The sequence below is a fragment of the Bufo bufo genome, chromosome 4 (genome assembly GCF_905171765.1).
Source record: "Bufo bufo chromosome 4, aBufBuf1.1, whole genome shotgun sequence".
Classification (NCBI taxonomy): domain Eukaryota; kingdom Metazoa; phylum Chordata; class Amphibia; order Anura; family Bufonidae; genus Bufo; species Bufo bufo.
The window spans coordinates 563,447,328-563,460,346 of record NC_053392.1 but is presented as its reverse complement, the minus strand read 5'-3'; positions in this window follow the sequence as shown (position 1 = coordinate 563,460,346).

Here is a 13,019-nt window from a genome sequence, read left to right as displayed (position 1 = left end):
ATACCACAGAGGAAGCCACCGCTGTCCAAAAAAAAACTGCTGCAAGTTTACAGTTTTCACAAGAGCACCTGGATGTTCCACAGCAGTACGGCAAAATATTCTGTGGACAGATGAAACCAAAGTTGAGTTGTTTGGAAGAAACACACAACACTATGTGTGGAGAAAAAGAGGCACAGCACACCAACATCAAAACCTTATCCCAACTGTGAAGTATAGTGGTAGGGGCATCATGGTTTGGGGCTGCTTTGCTGCGTCAGGGCCTGGACGGATTTCTATCATCGAAGGAAAAATGAATTCCCAAGTTTATCAAGACATTTTGCAGGAGAACTTAAGGCCATCTGTCCACCAGCTGAAGATCAACAGAAGATGGATGTTGCAACAGGACAACGACCCAAAGCATAGAAGTAAATCAACAACAGAATGGCTTAAACAGCAGAAAATACGCCTTCTGGAGTGGCCCAGTCAGAGTCCTGACCTCAACCCGATTAAGATGCTGTGGCATGACCTCAAGAAAGCGATTCACACCAGACATCCCAAGAATATTGCTGAACTGAAACAGTTCTGTAAAGAGGAATGGTCAAGAATTACTCCTGACCGTTGTGCACGTGTGATCTGCAACTACAGGAAACGTTTGGTTGAAGTTATTGCTGCCAAAGGAGGTTCAACCAGTTATTAAATCCAAGGGTTCACATACTTTTTCCACCTGCACTGTGAATGTTTACATGGTGTGTTCAATAAAAACATGGTAACATTTAATTCTTTTTGTGTTATTAGTTTAAGCAGACTGTGATTGTCTATTGTTGTGACTTAGATAAAGATCAGATCACATTTTATGACCAATTTGTTCAGAAATCCATATTATTCCAAAGGGTTCATATACTTTTTCTTGCAACTGTATATACTGCGACATAAAAGGCCTTTTATTTCATGTGAATGCCTAATTTTTGGGGCCTGTACTGTCTGACAGTTACAAATTTATCCTGTGACTGCCTAATGTACCTCCAGCCCAGCCACAGAATCCAAAGTTCTTTGCTGTCAGGTGAATACCTATTGGCTAATTTTTGGTGCCTATACTGGCCAACAGTTACATTTTTATCCAGTAACCGCCTAATGTACCTCCAGCCACAGAATCCAAAGTTCTCTGCTGTCAGGTGAAAGCCTATTGCCTAATTTTGCCTAATTTTTGGGGCCTGTACTGGCCGACGGTTACATTGTTTATCTGTAGCCACATAATCACACCCTTGTCTCACTACTCTGCCTCTCATTATGGTGGCGTGTGAATCGCATTCACCATAAGGACCTTCTAATGTCACTGTCACGAGGAGGTAAGGAAGCGTGCACCCCTGACTCCACCCACTCCTCTGTCCCTGCCTACTTGCACTATCCATCCTTAGCAACGGAGCGCAACAGGGCGGCGATCCATAACCTGCGTAAGTGCGGAGGTAAGGACAAAAAGACAAATACCGGGAGGTCAAACAAGCAAGGTCAAAACCAGGATATCACAGCGGTACCAGGGAACAAGCAGAAGCAGCGTCAAAGAATAAACTGAAAGTCAATACCAGGAGAAGCTAAAACAGGACAAATGAAGCAAGCGAGGGAAGTCAAGGTCAAAGTCAAGCTGAAGTCAAATGCCAGGAGACCCTAAAGTACAAAAGGAGCAAGCAAATCCAAAGTCAAATTACAAGTCTAAGTTCAATACAAGGTGAAATGCCAACGGAGTATATACTAGGTATAGGACCTAAATCTCAGGCAACCTGTGGCCAGGCTGCCTGTTAAATAGGGGAGAGCAGTAGTCATGTGACGTGGCCAGCATCACACGAGCGAATTATTGGTGACCCTTTTCGGGCCCTAGCAACTATCCTTCCCCTGTAATACCTCCATCCTTTACCCCTTTTAACCTGCCCCTTACCAATAAGACACAGAGAAATGAGTCGGATTTAAATCGGCCACAGCAGCCGTTATTTATTAAACAAAAAATATATATATATTAACACTGAATTACCCCTGACGAGGGAGGTCCTAGAAGCCCCAACATGTATACATCCAGAACAACCACCAACTGGACAATCCACCTTGCCTCCAGCCGTAAACACCCAGCTCGGAGCCACCAACTGATGGATGCCTCACCGATTAACCGAGTGCCCAATCTTGAGAGTCCAGCCCCACCATTGAGGCCCTCTCATTCTCAAGCACCAACCCATTCCACCAGCTCCGAGGACCTCCCCCCGCCTCGACTGCCGCAACATACTTAACAAACAACCCTCACCTTACCCCATACCTACTGAACCCCTACCACTAACACCTGCTATCTCCCCAACACCTACTCAAAAAAGGGAGGGTGGGCGCTTTTTCAAATAACTCTAAAATGGCCTCCGGGCTAAACCCCCCTTAAATAAAGGTCCCCCTCAACTCCACCCTTACTATCCCGCCCCTCCGCTTCCCGCCTTTACATTAACTCTACACCTACCAGGCCCCTGGCACCAAAATTCATCATGAAGGCCTACCCTTAGGGTAAACCTCTAGTCCGGCCTTACTTGACTCATCCCCCTGCATACAGCTGAGTGCCGAGTGCCTAGTTCGGCGCTCAGACACTTCGCAGTCACTATGGGAGCGGAGGACGCCGGTCACGCTAAGGAGGCGTGCGCAGCCGGGTCCTCCCCGCCCCCTGTTGCTCTGGAGACGAGGATACAGCAGGGCGAGGATACAACATATGGCAGGGCGCCGGCGGCACTGAATGGACGGAGTGCGAAGTCGGCGCTCTTTGACAGTCACAGGGTCATGTGACTGTGCCCCCCACCCCATACTGGGCCCCCTTATACCCTGCATTGTGCCCCCTTACCACACCCTGTACAGTGCTCCTAGTCATTCCCTGTACTAGGCCCTCTTATACCCTTTTATCCGGTCACGGTATGGCGGTGTTATCCGGTCACTATACAGAGGTGTTAGCCAGTCAATGTTTGGTGGTGGTATACAATAACTGGATGGCCATAACTCTATCCCTTTCCCTGCCCATGCCATCCTTTTTTAGACCTGGCATGAACGGGAAAAATATGCAGATTGCGGTGCTAAGGACCTTTGCGCCACAATCTGTGTCAGAAATACGCCTAACATAGACATATTTCTATACAATAAATGACCACCTAATTGTATTATTATTCGGGGGTAGGGCTAATATCTTTATATTATATAGATTCTAGTGTATTATACTGTGCCCTCTATTTCCCAGTAGAAAATGATCTTTGGGAAACACAGTCCTCATCCCTGACCACCTGGACCAGGTAGCGCTCGGTCAGTAGATGGAGGCCTCCCTTCTCCGCCATGCTGCTCCGCTGTGTACTGGTGCTTATTCTGACACTAGAGCTGGGTTCACATCCTATTTTTGCCATCCATTTAATGCATACCAAAAATATATGCGTTAACAGATTCTTAGACTGATGCCGTACAGTGGCGTCCGTTCACTATAGAGTTCCATGGTAGAAAAAAAAATGTACGTTAACGTATGCATTTTTTAATGGACTCTGCAGGATACAAAAACGTGGAGTGCTGCACATTTGTATACATCAAACCAATAGGAAAAAAAAAATTCTAGGCTCCAGCAGGGCACATTTTTGAGAGTTTTCCTTTAAGATGCATAAAAATGGCCCTGATTAAAATACATATTTTTTGTGGGAATTTTTGCCAATGATCCCCCTCTGGTATATCACTGTCCATGTTGTGTGACTATTTGTGTACTTCTAGTAAGTGTTTGCTGGCTGCAAATATGACCTGAAGGTTTTTCAGGTTTGCCTGCCATTAAAGTGAATGGGGCCTGCCGCAAATTGTCCCGGCCGATGTTTGTCCATCACTACTCATATCCCTTTTTGCTGTCATGGGTAAAAGGGGTGATTATTGGCTTTCGGGCTAAGAGTGGCAGTATTTTTGAAACTGCACAGTTTGCGAACTGTTCTTGTGCTGCTGTGGTGAAGGTGTATCATGAGTTTTGGTGTTATAGATATCAAAATGGTTTTTATATAGCAGGACAGTAAACCACCTCTGACATTCTTGTGACTGGACATAAAAACATCAATGTCTTATCCCCAAAACAAGAACAAAAGGTTTCTCTAAACAAAACCAGGAAAGCAGACAATGTCACACATACAGGGGATCTCCATTATAAAACCCAGTACTGGCCTAGGAGTTTCCCTAAACCCCTCTAGACCTGGTGGAGAAATTCCCAAGGTCAAGCTAAGGATACCTTCAACTGCAGATGGAGTCATGTGTGAAAACCCATACAGATGAATATTAATCAAAGAAATACTTGACCAAATCTATATTTGGGCAGTGTGCTCCATCAGGTTGGACTCAGGCCATTTACCAGCATTAGACTGAGTTCACATCACTGTTTAGCTTTCCGTTCTTCTGATCGACCAGAAGAAGAGAGAGAGGGGAAAAAAAAAAAAAGGTTCCTGTAAAAAAAATTTGATCATGTGAATGCACCCTTACCTATGCTAACGTCACCACAAACAGGTCTCTGCAAGATGTAATCATTAAAGAACTCATCAAATACTGCCTCTAATCCATCCATGTTTGATATGCATGTGTGCGGAACATTATGATGGGTTGGATGAAGAAAAATGTATCTTAGTGAAGAGATTTTGAATCAAAACTTTGTTAGGGCTCATGCACACAAACAAATTTTTTGTCCGTGACCGTTCATTTTTTTTTTTTTGTGGGCGGTATGCGGAACCTGAAATCTGAAATGACTCAGCGTGCATTCTGTCTGTATGTCCACATGTCTGTTCCGCAAGAAAATAAAACATTTCTGTTTTATTAGGGGCCTGCTGTTCTGTTCCACAAAATGCGGAACGCACACAACCGGTATCCATGTTTTGCTGATACACAATTTGCGTGCTGCAAAACAGAACATTCGCCCTTAAGCTGACTTCATAAACTCTGTTGGAAAATGCCATTAGAATGCACACAAGCATCTCCATGACATCAAAGGAAGGGGGGGGGGCTAGTGGTGGAATCTGCAGACCTTCTTACAGCGTGTGTCCCTTTAGCAAATATTCATTTCTTTAGGAAACAGCTCGTTTGATGATCTGGCCGACTTTTATGCTTTCCCCAGGCAACCGGACTTCTATTTCTCGTAACATATTACATTTAGTTTCTTTTATACTTTTTATTTGCAAACTGTAATTTTTGTTGCATTGTACGTGTGTCAATGTAGTTTTACACTCTGATAACCACATTTTTGTATGCACAATCCTGTGGATATTAAAGTTTCATTTTAATAGAAGCCTTTTTGTGTTCTAAAGAATTCCATGACCTTAGAAGAAGCGTTACATATATTTGTGCATTAACCCTGTGAATACTAGAGAGCATAGTGGATTTGAGTGGGCAATTGTGAGTTACCTAGTTCAAGGTGTTTTGTCCGTCTAATATGACAAGTGGTGGCAGCTAATATCCAAATCGCATATCTGAATTCTTCTAGCATTGGATAGGGTATACCCTATTTTACTTAGTTTTTTTTGGTAGGCAAGCTAATTTGTATACCTTTGGCTTTCTAGTAAGGATATTCAAATAAGCTTTTCTTCCAAAACAGAAAAGAATGCTAATCTTTTCTCATGGCAGTCAAATTTAAATATATAATTTGCATATACTTTTCCTAGAAACCAAGAGTTATATCACCTGGCATACAATACTCATGCTTACTTTTTCATCTGCCTAATGATAAAGAGAAGCCTAAAGAGAACCCCACAAAGCAAGTCATCCAAGAAAGATAAGTCTCTCTAAAGACATTCTGGTTCTCGTGTCCTTCTAAAAGGGGAGCTAGCTTGCATGTTTCATTGAGACAGATGTAAGCTTTGTAGGATGTTGTAATACTCTTGTCTCGCTTTCAGTTGAAGGTTACTTTGGAGATGTCTTTGTCTGAATTTGATCCCAAATTGTGAAATTTATTTGCTGAAGGTGTTTTCTGTGTTTGATATGCTGATTATGTATCCTCAGGTGAATAGGAAGGGTCTGTCCTATTGAAGTTAGACAGCAGGAGCTATAATTATACTTACTTGCTGCAGCAGAGCAAGTAGTTAAACAGTAAGGAGAAATCAGCAGCAGCAATGAGCGCTGCATTATTTTCACACAGCATATTGGAAGAGATGCGTCCCTGCCTTTTAAGCAGGCATATTTAGCAAAGCTAGAAAAATAGCTAAGCCAGCCTCACATCTACAACTAGTTCTTTCTATTTTTCAGTTTACAAGATCTATGTTTAGTCTGTTATAATCTCATTAACTGTGACTTCTCTAAAACGCAGTCTTAAAAACCATCATAGAAATATATCCCACTCCCTAAAAAAAGAAAAACAGAATTATTTACAAATATTCTTTCATTGAGAAAACTTCCACAAGGTTGATACTCCCCAACCATCAAACCAATTACTTCAGATAATCTAGTAACCACAATCTTAGCAAATATTTTGTAATCACAATTCATTAAAAAGATAGGCCTCCAATTTTTTATATCCTTTACATCTCCGTTTTTATAATTTATAGTCACAATACCTCTCTTCATTGACAATGATATCTGACCTGAATCAAACACATATTGCACCAATAAAAAAAAAAAATACTCCTTAGGAAGGATATTCAAATAAGGAATACACTTACATAAAATTCCACTGGTAACCCATCAATACCAGGAGTCTTCCATTTTGCCATCTTCTAACTTGCCACCTTTAACTTCCTCCTCACTTATATTGTCTGTTAATAAAACAACCTTCTCATCTGGAACATTGTTGTCCAACACCTTACAATAATCCCGAATCTCCTGATCACTCGCCTTTGTCTCATCACTAAAAAGTGTTTTGTAAAACTGACACACCTCCTCCTTCATTTTCTCCCCAGTCACTTCCTTCCCTGTAGCTGCTAACACAGGCTTAAAAACATTTTTAGGCTTAAAACACTTTTTTTGAAAAATATCTGGAGTACTGCGCATTCTCCTCCAAATGTTGCACTTTTCCACGGTGCACAATATTCCCCTCTCTCTCCCAAATTCTCCTTTATTTTCTGCTTCACTTCACCTAGCTCCATATCTACATTCCAATCTGCATTTTTGAACTTCTACAAAGCCTCCAATCTGGCCGTTAGTTCTGCATTCCTCCCATACTGTTCTTGAGACCTCCTGAAACCTACTGTTTTCAAATAATTAGAAAATGTACCTTTTGCACAATCCCACAGCTCCAATATATTACCAAAATTCTGCTCGCTTGTCACAAAATAAGACAACACCCTCTCAAAGCTATAAATTACATACTCCTCCTGCAATAACCTAACATTCAGTTTCCAAATACATTTGATTCAGATATTATAGCCAATTCAACTAAGACAATCTTTAAAAAAAACTGTTCCTATACATTCATATGTAGTTACTTCAACTCCCTGAGATACAAAAACATAATCAATTCTAGATCTACAGCTGTGTCCATCTTCAATCCTACATCATTATAATGCAAATCTACTATCTGATTCAACAAGGTAGAAGTGATATCGCTCATAACCTCCCCTGGGCTTTCGCGATCATCTTCTTCTTCCCCTGCCACAATTGTCACCTCTCTTACCAACTTTACTACCTTTAATGACTCAAAGAAAACAATCCTTTCCTTTTTATCCTCTGGAGCATCCACATTTAGCAAACGATGATCCAAAAATTCAAAATTTACCATCATCATGTAATCACAATAGAATAATCCAATACAGAAAGATTCTGATTTGTAATTAATCCCCATAACTTCATTTTTATTTTCCGTACACACTGACCATAATGAAGGTCCTTTCTTCCATTCACTTTCATTTGGCGAGGATTTAATACAGCACACCTGCAGACATATAACATCAGCATTGACAGTCTCCAAATACTCCAAAGTTGCAGCTCTCCTAATCGCAGTACCAATTCCTCTCACATTCAAAGATGCAAAAATTATACTCATTATGAGTAAAAAAAACAACTCTTCTACACAAGCTTTCTCTAGCATCAGCGACTCAGGTTCTGAGTCCCTGTCAATAATTACAAGACCTGGTGTTCCCGGGTGTTCCCGGTCCCCAGCCCACCCAATCACAATCCTTGCACGTTTATTTGTAGAAGAAAACATTCCCTCTTCTACGTCAACAAATTCATCACCATTCTCCTCAGACTCCTTAACCTTTTGACCTGGTGTAATTCCCTTATCACTGCTTTCCTCCTGACATTCCATCTCCTCACCATCAACTACCACTGGATTAGGACATGCATCACTCATCTCCTCTCCCGCCAATTCACCAATGATAATGTCTCCAAACACTGTCTCTATCACTGATGGAGACTCCCTCCCCACTTCCTGACTGGGTCTCATAGCTCCACTTGCCCCAGTTACAATCAGAGACACAGCAGGGTGACATCTTTCACCCTTTGTTCCTGTCTAGGCCTTTGTCTCTGTCCCTCCTCCATAGCACCTGCAACCTCCACTTCTGCTTGCCTCCTCCACCATACTTCCCTCCCCCTCTTGTTCTTCATTTGCATTACCCAGCCTCTCCATATTCCCTCCAAAATGTCCCCCGCTTTCTCTCCCTCCAGCTATATCTGCATAAAAGGTTTGTATGTCATTCCACATTGGACATTTTTACAAGGTGTCTGCTAGCACTACATAAGTCACAAACCTTTATTTCAATGCAAACCACTCCTTTCTGTCCAGTCTTCCCACAATTTCTACATACATCTCTGTGAGCAATCTTCCTGCACATGACCAAAAACACTACATTTCCTAGAAAACTTCACTTTATCTTCATAGAAATAAAATCACCTCTCCCCATCAATAGAAAACGCAGCCAGAATACACTTAAAACCTTCCTTTGCACTCCCTGTCATTTTGAATTTAATAACAAATTTCCTTTTTCCATTCAAAAAGCCAGGCTTATTTCTCAGCCGGCCCAAAAACTTAACATATTCACAATAATTCTTGAGAAAAGCTTTCACAGTATCATGTGAGACTTTAGAATTGTACATATGGACTATTAGCAGTTTTAATTCTTGTTAAAATAGTGGTTCCACTAGAATCTTCACCAACACCATGGATTTCTTCCCCTCCTTCAGCTGGATCAACTCCATAAACACTCTTTGGCAAACACTTGAGAAAATGAAACTAATATCATAAATTCCCTGTATAGGGAAGTCTTGCAGAGCTAATACCTCATTTACCTAAAAGCTGCAGTGCTTCAGTACATCCATGATGATCTGGTCTAATCCAATATTCGTCCGGTCTTCCTCTTTCAAAACCTAAAAAGTCAAAAGCTGTCATCGAGTCATGGTAGGCGAAATGTTTTTCTACAGGACACCAAATGCAAACCCACGATTGCTCCTGAACACCTAGTCCACTTGAACAATGAAGTCCGAAAGCAAAGATATTAAATTGAACAAATAATACATTTTACTGAATCCTTTCCCACAAAAAAAAAATATCAATCTGGTCAGCTCCTCCTGCTCTATAGCATTCTGCATGCAAATTGCACTGTATTTTATGGCAACATGTCTTCTTCCTCTTTATCGGCCTACACAAAGTTTTCATAATAGCTAGAAATTAGTTTGTTGCCTGTGCAGTTAATTTATAGAATTTGAACAATATATAGAGGTGTCAGTCTTTTTTGTAGTCTCCATAATTAGTGAATTATTATATAAAAAAACTTATACTGCACATGATGTTCCCATAGTAATCATCTCTGAGGCAGAAAAGTGTTGCTTAAGAAGCCTGCAGAAAAATAGAATATAAATATAATACATGAGAGACCTCAAAGCTGTGATTCACAAGTCTCAAGCTTTGAAGCCTTAATTGGTACAGTGAAAATAAGAGGTCAAGCTTCAACCTTTCAAAAATCATAAAAGTAAGTGAAGAGAAGACAAAAATACAAGACATATACACCAATAATAGAAATGAATTAAATTTCATCACCTGTTCAAACTAGAAATTACTGATCTAACAAACAGCGAATCCTTGTATATACACTACACTACAACTATAGAGTAACAAACAGCCAAATTGCCTGTAAGTAACCATAAGGATGACTATGTAGCTGCCAGATAGAAAGGGTAGTAGAGGGAAAACCGAGAAATAATGAGAGAGGGGCCTTTTTGTTAAGAATGGAGATGGTCACATAGTTGGTGTGATCAGGAAATCTAGGTTTAAGGAAATACTATGGTCACCATCTTGAACCACAGCCAGAACACTCAGAAACTGCTACCAGTCTTCCTTAACCACTCTAGTTTGTAGGAAGTTAAGGTAAACCATAGGTTCTTCACCAGAGCCTGTCAAGAAGCTGGTTGAAGCTTGCTAGAAGCAGATCAGAATGACAAGGGTGCAGGTTAGAATGAGGAGAACATAACAAAAATTGAGGGGCTAATCCAGAACCTAGCATGGTCAGAATATCATACAAGTTATAATAATAATCTAATACAGTAGATGAAGGGTTAATCCAGAAACTAGCCATGATCGGTACACAGAGAAAGAACAAGTGGATCTTGAGTTCTGAGGTACAAACTGAGCCAGGATACTATATACACAATCATCAGCATCCAGCAATGGCACAGTAGTGAACTTAAATACCCTGCCTAGCACTAGGATTGGACGCTTAGCCGAAAACCTTCCAATTTCACTGATAAGTCAGACTGGGCTTAAGTGGTCAGCATTACAACCCTCACAGCACAGGCATGCACAGAATTTTAAATAAGTACCGTAAACTCCTGACACTAGTCGGGAGATAAAAGAACAATCGTGGGTGGTTATTTGGATGGAAGACAGGCGGAAAGGTAATTCAAGAGCTGATTAGAGGCGGAGTAATGTTTAGGAAATGTAAGACAGAGCAGGTCAGTAGTGTTGATCACGAATATTCGAATTGCGAATTTTTATTGCGAATATAGGCACTTCGAGAATTTGCGAATATTTAGAATATAGTGATATATATTCGTAATTTCGAATATTCAAGATTTTTTTTAAATCGGTACACATGATCCCTCCCTGCTTCTAGCTTGTGGGCCAATGAGAAGGCTGCAGTATCTTTGACTTTAGGAGTAGTGTTAAATGCAAATTTTTTCGTAATGCGAATTTTCAATTGCCGAGTAAAAACATGATTCCTCCCTGCTTCTTGCTTGTGGGCCAATGAGTCATTGGCCCACAAGCAACTTAAGCAGGGAGGAATCATGACTTTAGTTGGGAAAAATGACGAATATTCAAAAAAACGAATATATAGCACTATATTGAATATATTCATTTTTTGAATATTCGTAATATTCTAAAACAAGAATATATAGCAATAACTATTTAAAAAAAATTATAGCACTATATTAGCTAAATTGCTTTACATTAGTTTTTTTTCGAATATTCGCTATATTGCTATATATTATTGTTTTAGAACATTACGAATATTCTAAAAAATAAATATATTAGTTTTTTCGAATATTCGTAATATTCTAAAACAAGAATATATAGCAATATAGCGAATATTCGGAAAAAAAACGAATATAGAGCAATTTAGCTAATATAGTGCTATAATCTTCTTTGTCTAATAGTTGTAATTTTTTTCTCATCTGAAGTTCAGATTGTAAAAAAATGAAAACTATAAAAAAAAAGATTATAGCACTATATTAGCTAAATTGCTCTACTTTTTTTTTTAAATATTTGCTATATTGCTATATATTCTTGTTTTAGAATATTACGTATATTGGAAAAAACGAATATATCCAATATAGTGCTATATATTTGTTTTTTAGAATATTCGTCATTTTTCCAATCTAAAGTCATGATTCCTCCCTGCTTAAGTTGCTTGCGGGCCAATGACTCATTGTGTCACGGCCTATGGTGTGCGCTGTGACACTGTTGCTACACTTGCGGTTGCCAGCGGCAACATGTTGCTGTGTGTGCATGCGGTGGCAGTGTCTCGGCCTTCTGGGTGATTGCCGTGACATGGTTGCCACTCATGTTGTTGCTTGCGGCAACGTGTAGCTTTTATGCATGTGTGTGCACTTCCCCTTTAAGTGGCTTCCTTCCCTTGTCTGGTGATGGAAGGGTTAACTCCCTTTCTAGTGTGTTAACACTGGGTTTATGTGTGTGTTGGTGTGGCTGCTTGGGCTATTTAGTTTCTGCTGGATGCCTGAAGCTGAGGGGTACTCCAGCCATTGTGTATGCTGGAGTTATCCTCCTGGTCTTCATATGCCATCTGTCCAGTGAGGGCCACCCTTGTGGTAATAGATGTTAAGATTATGTTCTTGTGGTGTCTCACGTTATTGCAACTATGGTGTCCTGGGTTCCTGTGTGGTTTGTGGTGTGTGCTGTGTCCTTTTATGTTGGTGTGGACATCAGCACTTGTGCACGGGTTCCAGTCAGTGTGTCTGTGGCAGGTAGGTGTGGTACTGGTTTCACTTACCTGCCATTTCCATATGCTGTATGTGTTCCCCTCTCCTTGCAGCTTGGCCAGTGGAGACTCCTGTTTGTCCGTTTTGTGGAGGAACAGGTCGTCTTACCCTGCTCCTAGTCCAGGGATTTCCTGAGGGTTAGTAGGGCCCCGAGGTTCCGGAGTATGAGCCCTCCTACCATCTGAGTTTGCTCATACTGTTAGGAGTCAGGGTCAGAATTAGGGACGCATTAGGAGGTGACCTGCTCCCTGATCCCGGCGTCCTGCCTTGTTGCTTCCAAGTTGCCTCCTCACCGCACGGTGGGGGGTTTCCCCCACTCCCCACCGTGACAGTATGACCACAATGGCTCCTTGCTTGGTGCCTTCGGAAGAGGGCACAGCATGTGTCGCCTGCTGCTTTCTGGCGCACATGCTTATCCTCCGGAGGGAGGGTGAAAGGGGAATCCTGTTACAGTGCAGTTCTCTGTAACAGTAGTTGCAGTTGGTGTGAACTGGCACTTGTGTTTGGGTCTCCCCTCGTCCACATCTCAGTGGTACTGTCCCTTGTGTCGTGGTGATTGGCTGCAGTCCTTGTTGAACTGGCTTTGGTGTATGCTGGTGGGGGATGCA